Genomic DNA, 17,958 nt, shown 5'->3' with positions numbered 1-17,958 from the left:
CACTATGAGGCTAAAGTTTGGGGAGACATGCCTATCACATGAACATCGGCAAATGGTGGCAGAAATAGATTGGCTAAGAAAAGATAGGCTCAAATAAGTGCACCGATGGTTACTTATTATGGTTCAATGTGTATGGTTTTTGAAATTTGGCCAACACCTGATTGTAGTATATGGTTCCCCGTTAATTTGTTGGCGCAATAACCTTAACCATTATTGCATTTTTCTATCAACTTCAAAATATATATACACACATTTTCAATAGAAATAAACATTCACGAAGGTAATTTCACTTCTTAGGGGGTGTTTGTTTTTTGTGAAAAGTACTTATGGACCTCTTATTGTTTTGGTCAAAAATCAAGCTAAGATAATGCAACCAAATCTTTTGATGTGAGGTGTGACGCTTGAATCAATGAACAATATTAAGGATCACTCAGAAACGTAATGAACAAGTGACACAATGATTTATACGAGGAAAAAGCCCTTGATCAAGAGTTGATCTCCGGCATAAAAAACCTCTGGTGATGGAAACTACTGATCACCAACTCAAATTAAACAGAAAATGTATTACAACTTTGGATGATAGCGAGCTTGTTACAAGGATCACTAGGGTGTAATGTGCAAAAAAGTGTGTAATCGCCGAGCAAACAGTTGAGAGCTGATGAGAGCAGTTACGAGTGTGTGTGTTTAGCCAAAATTAGCCAAGTGTTCTAATCTAGCTCGCTATCCCCTTATAAATTTAGAAAATATCTAAGCTAACTAACTATCCGCAATTTGTGCACTCTCCCCACGATCTCCATAACGTTCACAATGGTCAAGCACATGCGGAATATAGAGGGAATATGCTCCAAGAATATCGCCAAGACCAAGTCCAAGCACGTACTCCTGCAAAACAACTTCATATTTAAAGCAGACAATCGTTAGTGTAAGGATCACTACGATGATCCTGGATCCTGATCCTACAATACTCTCTGAGGATCACTAATTCAAACATAATTGAGGATCCCTAAGCCTGACAGTAATTGAGGATCACTGATCTTTGGAGAATCCTCCCCTAACAATTGCCCCAAAATATAAGGAGTAAAGTGTAAATAAACGAGTGATATTTTCTCGTTCTTATCCGTAACAAACCAACGGATATATAACCATTACATCCTGACTAGCCATTGCCACTCTGACGTCATTGAAGTGACTATCCTGCAAAATCATGATTATAAATTGAAGTTAGAGAAAAGGGTTAGGAAGCATTTAAATTCATGCGTTTCATCCTTTAAATCCTCATTCGAAGATCTGATCAGGTACTTCTCTTTCCTTTCTCTCTTCACATTCTCATTCTGTTTCTTCTTCTTCACCATCATCATGACTAAGATGATGCTAAGATCTTCACCGGCTAAGGATCACAAAAAGGACAGTCCTTTGAAGAGCCAAAGAATCATCGAAGACTCTGCGAAGGAACGATGCTGCTTTACTGAACCACAGATAGACAGGATTCGCCATTGTTCTCCGGCGAGTACCGTTTTTAAAGCTTTTGACCCCACCATCCTTAGCGACTTTGTTTCTGAAACATGGGTTGCATTTCCAGTCACCCCTTTCTTGATAGGATACTCCTATCCTTTTCCTGATTTCACTCAATCTTTCTTCTCTCTCACCGGCATCTCCTACATCCAAGCGATGCCAATGATGTGGAGGGTCTTGTATACCCTTGAAAGAATCTTTGAGCATGAAGGTATTGATCTGGGGATGTCGGAGTTAGCAAAAATGTACGACCTTGTGAGCCATGGATCTCATCGATATCTATTCAAGCACAAACCCGGTGAAGAACACCCCATCTTCAAAACCACTAAGAATGACACGAACTGGAAAAGGCGATTCTTCTTCGTCAGAAGGGATTCCATCCCTGATGGGAAGGATCTTCCAAGAAGATAGGTTACTCATGGTAGGATAGAGGATCCTTAGAAGGATCACAGGATAACCCTATTTTTGCTGAGGATCACTGACCCCTTTGTTTCTATTTTGCAGCTATTACTGTCTCGCACATCAATCCATCACCTGCCACCAAGGAGAGGTTTGCTGCTTTCCGGAAGCTTGATCCTGCAATAAGATCATTTCAAGCAAATACCCAGGATTCTCAAAAAGTATCCTCAGGCTCTGTCACGATGTCAAGTAAGTATCTCAATTTATGCATAACTAAATGTTTAAATAAAAACAAAATAAGGATACTTATCTGTTTTGCATGTGTAGGTGCCAGAAAATCCTCAAAATCTGCCACCCGTTTCAGTGTTACTGATCTTACTGCCGTTGGTCCCAGGTCTGGGAGAAAGAAGACTGCTGCTAGCCCAAGTACTGCTGTTCCCAAGCCTGTGATCTCTAAGGGATAGAAGAGAAAGGCATCTAAAGCTGAAGACCTTGACGGGCTATCCCTCATCCGCCATCAATTCTTGGAGTATTTCTCTGAGGTAAGGATCCTGGATCCTTACTGAGTATCCTGCCCAGTTAAGGATCACAAATTCTGAACTTTACTTTGTCTTTTGCAGAAATTTGCCGAGATCCAGATGTGGTACGATGCACATGTTGAAGAAGCTGAACAGAAACATCTGGAGTTCCATAAAACTTTCCTAGCCAAGGACCAGACCATCTCCTCTCTCGAAAAGGACCTCAACCAGGCAAAGAAGCAGGTGGTTGCCACTAAGATAAATGCTGATTACGAGAAGCACGAGATCATGGAGGATGCTAAAGTCTCTGCTGCCATCACCATGTACAAGATAAAATTGCAGATGGCCCAAGAAGCTGAGGATCCTGACTTTGACAGGAGCACTTGGGACAAGGAGGGCTGGAAGGTAAAATTGGCGGAGCTGGAGGATGAGGAGGAGGCTACTGAGGTCCTGGCAATCGATGTCACACCCCCAAAATCCCACACTGCGGAGTACTACCGCTTGGGAGCGTGACTGACCAGGATCAAGCCATCAATCATATCAAACATAACATTTAGTAATAAAAGTAATTAAAGTAGTTCATCATGACATGATTGATGTTTCAAAACCAAACATCGTTTAAATAGCGGAAGCATAGTATGTAATCTCAAAATAGTTATAAGTTCAGATATCATTCATGATCCACATCCCACAACGACCTACTCCTCCCTGTGCAAGCTCCATAATGTACCTAAGGTCCTGCAAGGCATGCAGCAAATAATCAACAAGCTAGTTGAGCGAGTTCACAGAAAGTAAGTTCATAACATAGTGCATAAGTTTAACTAGTGGGGGCTTCCCATACTAGTGTGTACTAAAGGTGGGGGCTTCCCAATCCTTGTGTTTATATCATCGGTGGGGGCTTCCCACGTTTATCCTTACTAATGAGGGCTTCTCATTAGTGGTACCTACTAGACTAACTTCCGACCATGTGTTCTTCTTTACCGAGAACAGGAAAACGTACAGGGTCACGTAGGCTTTACGTGACGTGCCCTTCCCCGAGGACAGTGGTACGCGTGGGGGCTACGTAGGCTTTACGCAGCGTGGCCTTCCGACCCGGAAGCCAGTAGATGGTATTGGGTTACGTAGGCTTTACGTAACGTGTCCTCCCGACCCGGGAGACAAATGGCAAACATACTGGGTTACGTAGGCTTTACGTAACGTGTCCTGACTAACCTGAGGACGATGGTCTATAGTCTAGAGTATGCGTAAGTACGAGTAATCCTTTTCCAACATATCTAACCCAATTCCCAACCCGGGAATCCCATGCCTTGGCTGTGTGAACTCACCTTGGTTTGCTCGGCAGATACACAAAGAGTACAGGTAGCAAGTAAATGGTCAACCACGTCCTATCATGGTTATTATACAAGTCAGGTTTTTGACTTCAAGTTATGCACGTAGGTTACTAACACGTATTGATCATGGCAATGTACACGTATTCCAATAACAGCCCAAAACAAACAGTAAACAAATATCCAAGTGCCCGGCCCAAACCAATTGGGCCTGTATAGTAAAAGTCCAATAGCATGGCCCGTCTCGAGTCGCAATGAGGAGATCCCGAGTCGCAACGGGACTCGTAACTGTGGTGTTCTCGAGTCGCAACGGGGCCGGTCTCGAGTTGTCCAGGTCCGGTTACGAGTCGCAACGGGACTCGCAACCGTGGTTTCGGTTCGTGCTGTTGTGTGAGATTGCGACTTGGCAAGGTCCGGTTACGAGTCGTAACAGGACTCGCAACCTTTGGTCTCGACTTGTCATGCCCTGGTTACGAGTCGCAACAAGACTCGCAACCATGGTTTCGGCTGATGTTGCTGTGTGGTCTCGAGTCGAGACTGTGGGTTTCCGACTCGCAATCTGAGTCGCAACCAAGGATGTAACAGTTTCCTTAATTCATGCAATACGCATTTATGAAATCAATTATCAGTTTCCAATTTCAATTCAACTAACATTCCGTAATATCAGTAAACAATTAGGCAGTTTCGGAAAACATATCAAACACCGAAATCAATTCAGAAATCAACAGGTTCATGTACGTTCATAACATATCAAGAACATCTATACGATCGGATTCATGTGATAAAATTACCCATTATCATGCAACTTAAATCTGAATCCCTATCAACATTACAGCCGGTTAATCAACATGTATTCAAATCAAAACAATAACGATAGCAGTGGCCTTTGATTCCGATTACCATGCATTCAATATAACTAGCATAAATCCCTAATTCATACATGATAGGGTCATCTAGCATGGCAAACATAAAAACATAACATTCATATATCCGATTATAAACAATAATCATGTAAATCCGGTTACTAACAAGACATATAAACAACACGTAAACAAGAGGTTGATGCTAACCGAGATGTAAACAAAAGACGGAGCCGAGAACTTCAAGGGTGTGATCTCCGGTTCCGAGAGAGACGATTTCCGAGAGAGAGAGGGAGAGAGTTTGGTGTGTGTGTGTTTATGTTTTGCCAAAAACAATAAAACAAACCCCTAACTCCGGTTTTGTGTTGCGAGTGGGGGAGTGGGCCGAGCCCACTCGGTTGCCCTATGATGTCCGATTTCAAAGTGTGGCCCAAATGGGTTTGTGTAACCGGTTAGCCTTGTGCGATCGGGTTTTAGTGTGTGGTTTGGGTTCGTGTACACACAACATACATACACACATAATGCACATAAACATAACATACCAAGTATTCATTCAATTAATAACGTTCTCGTAAACATGTATCGTTACACAAAGTAAGTCTGAGGTTCGAGTTGTCACATTATCCCCAACTAATTGGAAATTTCGTCCCGAAATTTGGTATGCACTCACTGAGGGAGCTAGGTAAGTTATAACGTTCACTGGTTTTCCTGGGGTGTCACATCCTCCCCCCGTTGATCTGGAATTTCGTCCCGAAATTCCGAAGTAGTAGCTTCGGCCTCAGTAGTGGTAGCATTGGTTTCGAATAACTGGGGGTACTTTTCTGTCATCCTGTCTTCGCGTTCCCAGGTGTACTCTGGGCCACGTTTGGAGTTCCAACGAACTCGAACAAGAGGGATTCTCTTGCTTTTGAGGACCTTCACATCCCGGTCCGTGATTTCAACTGGTTCCTCGACGAACTGCAACCGCTCGTCGATAGTGAGTTCCTTAAAAGGAATGATGAGGTTTTCATCCGATAGGCACTTCTTTAAGTTCGATACATGAAAGACATTGTGAACTGCTCCGAGTTCAGCTGGTAGGTTCAACTTGTAGGCTACCTTGCCAATCTTTTCTAAGATTTCGAATGGTCCGACGTACCGCGGATTCAGTTTGCCCCTTTTGCCAAAACGTACCACACCCTTCCAGGGTGAAACTTTTAGTAAAACCCGGTCCCCGACCTGAAATTCCAAAGGCTTTCTACGCTTGTCCGCGTAGGCTTTCTGACGGTCGCGTGCTGCCGCCATGCGTTGTCGTATCTGTGCAATCTTTTCTGTGGCGTCCACTACAATCTCTGGACCCGTGATCTGACTATCCCCCACCTCTGCCCAGCAGAGGGGTGACCGGCATTTACGCCCGTACAATGCCTCAAATGGAGCGGCTTGTATGCTGGTGTGATAACTATTATTGTACGAGAACTCCACCAAAGGGAGGTGCTTTTCCCAGCCGTTGCCAAAATCAATAATGCATGCCCTAAGCATGTCTTCAAGTGTTTGGATCGTTCGCTCAGACTGCCCATCCGTCTGAGGATGATATGCTGTGCTCATGTCTAATCGTGAACCGAAAGATTTATGCATTGCTTGCCATAGCTCTGACGTGAATCGTGCATCGCGATCCGAAATAATAGAGGTGGGCACTCCGTGCCTCGAAACAACTTCTTTAAGATAGACGTCTGCGAGAGTGGAGAACTTGTCCGTTTCCTTAATCGGCAGGAAGTGTGCAGACTTGGTGAGTCGATCAACTATGACCCATATTGTATCGTTCCCACGCTGAGATCTAGGTAAGCCTGTAACAAAATCCATGGAAATTTCTTCCCATTTCCATTGCGGTATCTTAGGCTGCTGAAGTAGACCAGCTGGTTTCTGGTATTCGACCTTGACTCTCGCACAGGTCAAACATTTTCCAACGTACGTAGCGATGTGGGCCTTCATGCTAGGCCACCAATAAGTAGTGCTGATGTCGTGGTACATTTTATCCGACCCTGGATGTACCGAATAGCGAGACTTGTGAGCTTCATCCATTACAAGTTCGCGTAAACCGCCATAGAGAGGGACCCAAATCCGGCCCGTTACGTAGTAGGCGCCGTCTTCCTTTTGTTCCATTTGTTGTCGTGAGCCGCGTAAGGCTTCAGCCTTGACGTTTTCGGGCTTCAATGCTTCTACCTGAGCATTTCGTATCTGTGCAGGAAGGCTAGACTGAATCGTAAGCTGTAGCGCTCGCACGCGCTTCGGTAAGGTGTCCTTTCGACTTAGAGCGTCAGCCACAACATTGGCTTTGCCTGGATGGTACTTGATGGCGCATTCGTAGTCGTTAAGTAACTCGACCCATCGTCGTTGACGCATGTTCAAATCCTTCTGCTTAAGGATATGCTCGAGACTCCTGTGATCGGTGTAAATCGTGCACCTGGTACCGTACAGGTAGTGTCGCCATATCTTAAGCGCGAAAACAACAGCTCCCAGCTCTAAGTCGTGCGTCGTGTAGTTCCGTTCATGAACCTTTAGTTGACGAGAAGCGTAGGCTATCACTTTATCACGTTGCATCAACACACATCCAAGACCCTGGATGGATGCATCACAATATACTATGAAGTCTTCTGTGCCCTCTGGCAATGAAAGAATAGGTGCGCTGCAAAGCCTATCCTTTAGATACTGAAAAGCAGTTTCCTGCGTGTTGCCCCAACGGTAGGTGACACCCTTCTGTGTCAGTAGTGTAAGTGGTTGCGCGATCTTTGAAAAGTCTTTGATAAACCGTCTGTAGTAGCCTGCCAAACCCAAGAATTGGCGTATTTTTGTCGGTGTACGCGGTGCAGGCCAGTTCCGGATCGAATCTACCTTGGATGGATCGACATGGATCCCATCCTTGTTTACCACGTGGCCTAAGAAGTGGACTTCACGAAGCCAGAAGTCGCATTTAGAAAGCTTGGCATACAGCTGTTCCTTCCGAAGGAGTTCCAAAATAAGGCGAAGATGCTGCTCGTGCTCCTCCTGACTCTTGGAGTAAATCAGGATGTCGTCGATGAAAACAATGACGAACTTGTCGAGATAGGGTTTGCACACCCTGTTCATAAGATCCATGAATACTGCAGGTGCGTTCGTAAGTCCGAACGGCATAACCAAGAACTTGTAGTGACCATAACGAGTTCTGAATGCTGTCTTAGAGACGTCCTCCTCGCGGACTCTCAGTTGATGATATCCTGACCGTAGGTCGATCTTGGAATAGTAACACGACCCTTGCAACTGGTCGAATAAGTCGTCTATGCGTGGAAGAGGATAACGGTTCTTCACCGTCACCTTGTTCAGTTCCCTGTAGTCTATACACATCCTGAACGTACCGTCTTTCTTTTTCACGAAAAGCACTGGAGCTCCCCAAGGCGAAGAGCTTGGACGAATGAAGCCCTTTTCCAAGAGCTCTTGTAGCTGCTTTGACAATTCTTCCAATTCTGATGGAGCTAGACGATATGGTGCGCGAGCTATGGGTGCTGCTCCTGGAGCGAGCTCGATCTGAAATTCAACCTGACGATGAGGCGGTAAGCCAGGTAAATCTTCAGGAAACACCTGAGGGAAGTCACGTACGACTGGTATATCCTCCAATTTCTTTTCCTTTACTGATGTGTCTGAAACAAGAGCCAAAATGGCTGTGTGACCTTTACGTAAGCACTTCTGAGCCTTCAAGAATGAGATGATGCCAACCACAGCACCGCTCTTGTCGCTTTGGACTTCGAGAGGTTCTTGACCAGAACGTGGAATACGAATGATCTTCTCACTGCATAGGATTTCTGCCTGGTGTTGGGATAACCAATCCATCCCAATCACGACGTCGAAACTTCCCAAAACTATGGGAATGAGATCAATAGAGAAGGCTTGACCAGCTAGGATAAGATTACAACCCTGAACTACGTGCGTGGCTTCTAGACTTTTACCGTTAGCTAACTCTACTACATGTTTGGTGGGTAAAAGTGTTGGTGCACGTTTTAGCAGTTGACACATTTTCACAGACATATAGCTTGTATCCGCACCCGAATCAAACAAAACAGTAACGTAAATATTGTCGAGGAGAAACTTACCCATAACAACGTTGGGATCGTTCACTGCGTCTCCTCTTCCCAAAACGAAAGCTCGACCTCTTGCCTCGTTGCCATTATTGTTGTTGTTCCCGCCGTTGTTGTTCCCGTTGCCCTGGTTATTGTTGTTGCGATTCTGGTTCAATTGAGGGCAGTCGCGTTTGAAATGACCTTCAGCCCCACACTGGAAACACCCCTGGTTTCCACGCTGTGGCTGCTGTTGCTGCTGCGGGTTTTGTGGAGCTGGTTGCTGAGGCTGCTGATTCTGATTCGCAGGCCGTGGACTCCTACAGTCTTTGGCCTCGTGACCCATCTTAAGACACCTTTGACAACGACCCTTGTTACACGGGCCATTGTGATGTCTGTGGCAATTGTAACACTTAGGTTGACTTCCCTGATATCTCCTCTGCCTGTGGCCGCCAGAGGATTGCTGACTGGGACTCTGATAATGGTCAGTCTTCTGCTGCTGAGCTTGTGGCTGAACAGTTGCTGAACCCCTGCTGGAATCTCCATCCCATTTTCTTTTGCTTTCGCTAGTAGTAGCAGGAGTAGCTGAAGGAGTGACTGTAACAGTAGCGTTGACACGCTTAGGCAGTTTATTCTGATCCACTGCCTGGTCGGTAATGCGATGAGCGAGACGCTGGATTTCCTGGATGTTGTCGAGGTTAGCCGAGGTAACATGGCTCTGGATCTCTGGCGCCAATCCCTTGAGATACATCTCGATGCGCTTGTATGGAGGGTCCACCATAGTTGGACACAGAACGGCCAGCTCATTCGACCGTTTAGTATATGCTTCGATCTCTGACCCAACCATTTTCAGATTATACAGCTCGTCTTCCAGCTTGTGAATATCTTCACGTGTACAATACTCACGCTTGATGAGTTCCTTAAAATCGTTCCATGGGGTGGCGTTAGCAGCTGCCAACCCCAGAATTTGCACCTGCGCGTTCCACCAGGTTAGCGCGATTCCTTCCAAGGTGCCGGTGGCAAACTTGACCTTGCGAGCCTCAGGGCACTCGCACATTTCGAATACTGATTCTAACTTTTCAAACCAATGGAGGAGTCCCACTGCCCCCTCGGTGCCGCTGAAAGAATTTGGACGACAGTCCATGAAGTTCTTGAAAGTGCAGACAGGCTGCTGCGCGTGTTGACCTATTGTGTACGAATAGGACGAAGTTAAATACGAGAGTTAATGTAGGATCTAAGGATCCTAGTGTGTGCCTATACTGCAGGATATACTACCTGCTTGGGCTGCTGCAACTGCCGCAGCAACTCGAGCTTGAACGAGAGCCTCTAGCTGGGCTTGTGTCATGTTGATTCGTCCAGACATGATCTTTATTGTAACAAGTAGCATAGGTAAGAATGGTTTGCGAATAGGGCGATGACAGAAAAGACTAAGCACGTAGGGATTCTCATGCTATAGTATCATGTGTATCTAAACGTAATGCGAGCAAAGTTCTAAACAGTTCTAGCAAACAGGCAATAAACATAACCTTATTACCTAGGATGTCGAGTCTTGCACGTGGAGCGAAGCGTCGTTGTGGATCGTTGAGAGCACTGTTCTGGTTATAGTCTGGTTTTAATAAAAACGTTTTCCCATATTAAAACCAAGTTCTCTATAACCAATGGCTCTGATACCAATCTGTCACACCCCCAAAATCCCACACTGCGGAGTACTACCGCTTGGGAGCGTGACTGACCAGGATCAAGCCATCAATCATATCAAACATAGCATTTAGTAATAAAAGTAATTAAAGTAGTTCATCATGACATGATTGATGTTTCAAAACCAAACATCGTTTAAATAGCGGAAGCATAGTATGTAATCTCAAAATAGTTATAAGTTCAGATATCATTCATGATCCACATCCCACAACGACCTACTCCTCCCTGTGCAAGCTCCATAATGTACCTAAGGTCCTGCAAGGCATGCAGCAAATAATCAACAAGCTAGTTGAGCGAGTTCACAGAAAGTAAGTTCATAACATAGTGCATAAGTTTAACTAGTGGGGGCTTCCCATACTAGTGTGTACTAAAGGTGGGGGCTTCCCAATCCTTGTGTTTATATCATCGGTGGGGGCTTCCCACGTTTATCCTTACTAATGAGGGCTTCTCATTAGTGGTACCTACTAGACTAACTTCCGACCATGTGTTCTTCTTTACCGAGAACAGGAAAACGTACAGGGTCACGTAGGCTTTACGTGACGTGCCCTTCCCCGAGGACAGTGGTACGCGTGGGGGCTACGTAGGCTTTACGCAGCGTGGCCTTCCGACCCGGAAGCCAGTAGATGGTATTGGGTTACGTAGGCTTTACGTAACGTGTCCTCCCGACCCGGGAGACAAATGGCAAACATACTGGGTTACGTAGGCTTTACGTAACGTGTCCTGACTAACCTGAGGACGATGGTCTATAGTCTAGAGTATGCGTAAGTACGAGTAATTCTTTTCCAACATATCCAACCCAATTCCCAACCCGGGAATCCCATGCCTTGGCTGTGTGAACTCACCTTGGTTTGCTCGGCAGATACACAAAGAGTACAGGTAGCAAGTAAATGGTCAACCACGTCCTATCATGGTTATTATACAAGTCAGGTTTTTGACTTCAAGTTATGCACGTAGGTTACTAACACGTATTGATCATGGCAATGTACACGTATTCCAATAACAGCCCAAAATAAACAGTAAACAAATATCCAAGTGCCCGGCCCAAACCAATTGGGCCTGTATAGTAAAAGTCCAATAGCATGGCCCGTCTCGAGTCGCAACGAGGAGATCCCGAGTCGCAACGGGACTCGTAACTGTGGTGTTCTCGAGTCGCAACGGGGCCGGTCTCGAGTTGTCCAGGTCCGGTTACGAGTCGCAACGGGACTCGCAACCGTGGTTTCGGTTCGTGCTGTTGTGTGAGATTGCGACTTGGCAAGGTCCGGTTACGAGTCGTAACAGGACTCGCAACCTTTGGTCTCGACTTGTCATGCCCTGGTTACGAGTCGCAACAAGACTCGCAACCATGGTTTCGGCTGATGTTGCTGTGTGGTCTCGAGTCGAGACTGTGGGTTTCCGACTCGCAATCTGAGTCGCAACCAAGGATGTAACAGTTTCCTTAATTCATGCAATACGCATTTATGAAATCAATTATCAGTTTCCAATTTCAATTCAACTAACATTCCGTAATATCAGCAAACAATTAGGCAGTTTCGGAAAACAGATCAAACACCGAAATCAATTCAGAAATCAACAGGTTCATGTACGTTCATAACATGTCAAGAACATCTATACGATCGGATTCATGTGATAAAATTACCCATTATCATGCAACTTAAATCTGAATCCCTATCAACATTACAGCCGGTTAATCAACATGTATTCAAATCAAAACAATAACGATAGCAGTGGCCTTTGATTCCGATTACCATGCATTCAATATAACTAGCATAAATCCCTAATTCATACATGATAGGGTCATCTAGCATGGCAAACATAAAAACATAACATTCATATATCCGATTATAAACAATAATCATGTAAATCCGGTTACTAACAAGACATATAAACAACACGTAAACAAGAGGTTGATGCTAACCGAGATGTAAACAAAAGACGGAGCCGAGAACTTCAAGGGTGTGATCTCCGGTTCCGAGAGAGACGATTTCCGAGAGAGAGAGGGAGAGAGTTTGGTGTGTGTGTGTTTATGTTTTGCCAAAAACAATAAAACAAACCCCTAACTCTGGTTTTGTGTTGCGAGTGGGGGAGTGGGCCGAGCCCACTCGGTTGCCCTATGATGTCCGATTTCAAAGTGTGGCCCAAATGGGTTTGTGTAACCGGTTAGCCTTGTGCGATCGGGTTTTAGTGTGTGGTTTGGGTTCGTGTACACACAACATACATACACACATAATGCACATAAACATAACATACCAAGTATTCATTCAATTAATAACGTTCTCGTAAACACGTATCGTTACACAAAGTAAGTCTGAGGTTCGAGTTGTCACAATCGAGGCAAGCGGTAACGGCAAGGATCAGGCTGGTGGAGATACTGGTGGTGATGGTGATGCAGCCAAGGTGTGAGCTGCAGAAATGGGCGATGATGGGCATTTCTAGACACAGCCGGAGCCCATTTTTTATAGTTTGGTAGTGGTTTTGTTTTGATGGTGTTTTGAAACAATGTTGGGTTGTATTCGAACAATAGTTTTTAAGATTATGGATCAAGGATCCTTAGACAATAGGTAGGATAATAGGTGGTGGAGGGATCCTCTGTTTGGGGGATGAAGCCACTTGTTATCCTGCCGTGTTTTATTTCCTGCACTCTTATGACCAGATAAACAATGGACACCCTTTGCCAACCCAAGTGGACGGGCCATATATTGCTGGTAGAAGCTTGGGTTAGCAATTTTGACAACCTCTAAGGGGTTTAATTTTGTGAATAAATAAAACTTTAACTTTTTGGCTATTTTTCGTGTTGTTATCCTTATGAATTCTTTACTTTTCAACTGTTGTTGTATATTTTGTTTGAATTTATAAATAAAGGATAAAAGTTTAATAAATCATGTTTAAAAGTTTTAGGATATGATCAAAGATCAAATATCCTAAAGTCAACTAATTCAGAAAAGTTATGAAACTTAAGAATCATTAGTTCTGTTGTCAAAGGATAAGGGTCACTTATAAATAATGAATACAATCAAAGCGATAAAGGATCATACATGAGAATCCAAGTTAGGATCCTAACTCCTTAACACTTATAATCTGGATAATCAAAAGACAAACCTTAGTGAAAGTTGAGGATCAAGGATCCTTGGTTGTTTAGCTTCAAAGATCTGCAATAGGATATAACTTGGGACTAAGCCAACTATAAAAGAAAAGTTAGTAACTGGGGACAAGCCCAACAATTCTGGGGACAAGCCTAATATACCGGGGATAAGCCCAAAGGATAACTGGGGACAAGCCCAAAGGATAACTGGGGACAAGCCCAAAGGATAACTAGGGACAAGCCCAAAGGATCTTGTGTAAACTGGAGTATGGCCCTCACTGGCGACTATCCAAACTTAGTGACATGAAAATGCCAAAACCTTAGCTAACGTGAAATCGTTAGAAACCTTAGGAACGGGTGTATGGTACGTCTACCATTATACGTAGGATCCCGGATACAGCCAGTACAATGAAATTATCAACCCCTAAAGCGAGTATTGGTCCCATTGCCATGAACTGCACCAGGATCATCATGCGCTGCTGGCGATACTGGGGACAGGCCCAAACTGGGGACTAGCCCAAGTAACCGGGGTCAAGCCCAAATAACTGGGGTCAAGCCCAAATAACAGGATACTTCTGTGGATACTCAATCCTTTGTTAAGGATACCCAAACCTTCTGCAAAACTCAGATTCAAGTGAAAGGAGGATAAAGGATGCAGGATCCTTATCCTTATATAGGATAATTAAAGAATGAAATAGTTTGAGGTTAGAATATTACCAGACTGAGGGTCCTCTATCCTGTAAGGATCCTTCAAGGATACTTGTCAGGTAAGGATCACAGATCCTTATTACATGAAGTATTTCTTCAAGTGGACAGCATTCCAAGCTCTTGGTAGCAAATCACCTTCCATTGATAGCAATCGATATGCCCCCTTTCCTACCTCAGCTTCGATCAAGTAAGGGCCTTCCCATTTTGGTGCCAACTTTCCATCAGCAGGATTGGTGGTATTCTGAAATGCTTTCCTCAACACCATATCACCAACTTGGAATTTTCTGATCTTGACATTTTTGTTGTAAGCTCCAGCCATCCTTTGTTGATAACTGGTCATCCTTATCCTTGCCAAATCCCTGAGTTCTTCTATAGTATCCAAATCTTGAACCAAGTTTTCAGCATTTTCTTCAGGATCACGAATGCTTGTTCTTGCAGTAGGAACCACCATCTCTGTAGGAATCACTGATTCTGCCCCAAATACCAAAAAAAATGGAGTTTGACCAGTAGCATTCTTGGGATTTGTCCTATCAGCCCATAATACATAAGGTAGCTCTTCTGCCCATTTTCCTTTCTTGGATCCAAGCTTCTTTTTTAAGTTGTTGATGATGATCTTGTTGGATGATTCTGCCTGGCCATTAGCTTGTGGGTGGACTGGTGTTGATGTTATCATCTTAATCCCCCACCTGTCACAAAAGTAAGTAGTTCTATTCCCAATAAATTGGGATCCATTATCACAGATAATTTCAGAAGGGATACCAAATCTAGTAATAATATTTCTTTTAATAAAGGATATCACTTCCTTTTCTCTGACTTGAGCAAAGGCTTCGGCCTCTATCCACTTGGAAAAGTAATCAGTCATAGCAAGCATGAATACTTTTCCACCAGGTGCCTTAGGAAGCTTACCAACTATATCCATTCCCCATCTCATAAATGGCCAAGAGGAGGATATAGGATGCAAAAGTTCTGCTGGTTGGTGAAGGATATTACTATGTCTCTGACAAGGATCACACTTCTTAGCATAATCCACATCATCCTTCTTCATTATAGGCCAATAGTATCCTGTCCTCACGATCCTTGAGAATAATGCCCTGCCCCCAGTGTGGTTTCCACAATCTCCTTCATGAAAATCCTTTAGGACTTGTTGGATTTCAGGATCCTCAATGCATCTTAGATATGGTCCTGCAAGAGATCGTTTATATAGCATATTATTCAATATTGTGAATTGAGATACCTTAATTTTGAAAGCCCTAGGGTTTTCTCCTGTAGGAATCTCTCCATGTTTGATATATCTCATAATTGGAAGGATTCATGATCCTGAATGAGATCTTGTGTCATCGCTAGGGATAATTGCAGAATCCTCTCCTATCTCCATAGTTGCATGACCCTCAATAGCAGGGGTTAGGATATGGATAATAGGGATCTTGATATCCTCTGGGATTTTCAAGGATGATCCCAGATTGGCCAATGCATCAGCTTCTGCATTCTCTTCTCTGGGTACCTGTGTCAAACTAAAGGAAACAAAAGAGAGTGCCAAATCTTTGACTATCTCTAAATATTTGATTAGCTTTTCACCTTTAACAGCATAGGATCCATTAAAGTGATTAGTGATTAATAATGAATCTACATGTACCTCAAGATACCTGATCCTCATATGCTTAGCAATTTGCAAACCAGCTATCAAGGCTTCATATTCAGCCTCATTGTTAGTAGTTTGGAACTCACAAGCTATAGAGTGGGGTATTATGTCCCCCTGTGGCTATTTTAGTAGTATTCCAAGCCCAGTTCCTTTGACATTGGAGGCTCCATCAGTGAAGAGTATCCAAGGATCCTTAGTTTCCTCTAGCTGTTGGACTTCCAATTCAGCTTCCCTTTGTAGATCACTACTGAAATCAGCCACAAAGTCAGCTAAAGCTTGGGACTTGATGACAGTCCTAGGTCCATACTTAATGTCATATGCATTAAGCTTGACTATCCACTTTGCCATTCTACCTGCCATTTCAGTTTTCCTAGGAACATTCTTAATAGGAAAGTTAGCTTTCACAATAATACTGTGAGTTTAGAAATAATGTCTATGTTTAGCAAAAGCCATAATCAAATCAAGAATTAATTTCTCTAAATGAGAATACCTGGCCTCAGCATCAAGTAGAATTTTACTTACATAGTATACCGGATGTTGAGAGCTTTCATGATCCTTAACTAGGATCACACTTACTGCTTTAGCTAAAACAGCTAAGTATAAGGAAAATGATTCTCCATTTTCTGGTTTCATCTGGGCTGGTGCTGAGGATAGATAATCCCTAAGAGCCTTGAGTGCAGCTTCATACTTATCAGTCCACTCAAACTTCTTATTCTTCCTCTTCTTGGATAACAGCATTTCTTTCGGGTGCAAATTTCCTCCTTTTTTGGTGTATTGTCTTGAAAGACCTGTTAATACCAAGTTTGTGAGTAATAACATCCTTAGATATACCTGTCATGTCTTCATGTTTCCAAGCGAAGGTAGACTTTCTTCTTTTCGAGAAGGATATTAAATCCTGCTCAATACTGTTTAGGATCCCGGATCCTATAAAAATTTTAGATTCAGGATCCTCTGGGTTCAACAGAGTATCTTTGACGTCTTGCTCTCTTGCCTCCATGACGTCTTGCTCCTTGGAGGCTGGCTTCATTGAAGAAGTGTAACAGTTCTTTGCCTCCTGCTGATCACTTTCTATCTTCACCACCCCCATGGACTAGGAAGCTTCACACATTGATGATAAGTAGATGGGACTGCCTTCATGTCATGTATCCACGGCCTGCCAAGGATAACATTGCAACAAGATAAGCAATCTATAACACAAAATTTTTTATAAGAATGTAATCCTTCGATATAGATTGGGAGTAGAGCTGTAAACGAACCAAACGTTCAGCGAACAGTTCGTGAACCGTTCAGCGGAAAGTTCGTTTATGTTCGTTCGATTAGCTTAACGAACGAACACGAACAAAAAAATTCGTTCGGTTAGCTTAGCGAACAAACATGAACACAGGTCTCGTTCGTTCGATTGCGTTCGTGAACGTTCGTTTACGTTAGTTCATGTTCGTTCATTTACGTTCGTTTGATTATATTAAAAAATAATAAATAATAAATCCTTTAACTAAACGTATTGAAACTTGAAACTCTATTTTTTCTAAGTTATCTAAAATTTGGACATTCTAATACATTTTTTTTGGGATAATTATATCTAATTTAGTTAAAATTGATTTATCGTTTGGTGGTTGTAGTAGACTTCTTGTGTTTTTTTATCATTTGATGGTTGTATTTAACTACTTATTTCCAATGTTTAAGGATAAGAAGATTTTTATTTATTATTTTCAAACTAAATTTTCGTTTATGTTCGTTTTAATTTGCTTGTGTTCGAGACCCGTGTTCACGAACTGTTCGTGAACAATTGAATTTCCTTAACGAACGAACACGAACATAAACTTATGTTCGATATGCGTTCGTGAACAGTTCACGAACATGTTAATTTCCTTAACGAATGAACACGAACATGACCTTGTTCGTGTTCGTTCGGTTCGTTTACAGCCCTAATTGGGAGTTTGATGTCCCCCAGAGTATTCTTGGTCTCCCCACTGAATCCCACAAGTACTGAGGATCTTGGCACGATATCAGACTCAGGAATATTCATTTTCTTTAGGACATCAAGCTGGATGATGTTCACAGAGCTTCCTCCGTCTATAAGGATCCTGCGAACAAAATGGTTAGAAATAAAAAGAGTAATAACACAAGACCATCATGATGAGGATCCTGAATGTCAA

Source organism: Helianthus annuus, chromosome 6, assembly GCF_002127325.2.
Source record: "Helianthus annuus cultivar XRQ/B chromosome 6, HanXRQr2.0-SUNRISE, whole genome shotgun sequence".
In the NCBI taxonomy this organism is placed as follows: Eukaryota; Viridiplantae; Streptophyta; class Magnoliopsida; order Asterales; family Asteraceae; genus Helianthus; species Helianthus annuus.
Note: the sequence above shows the minus strand (reverse complement) of the source record.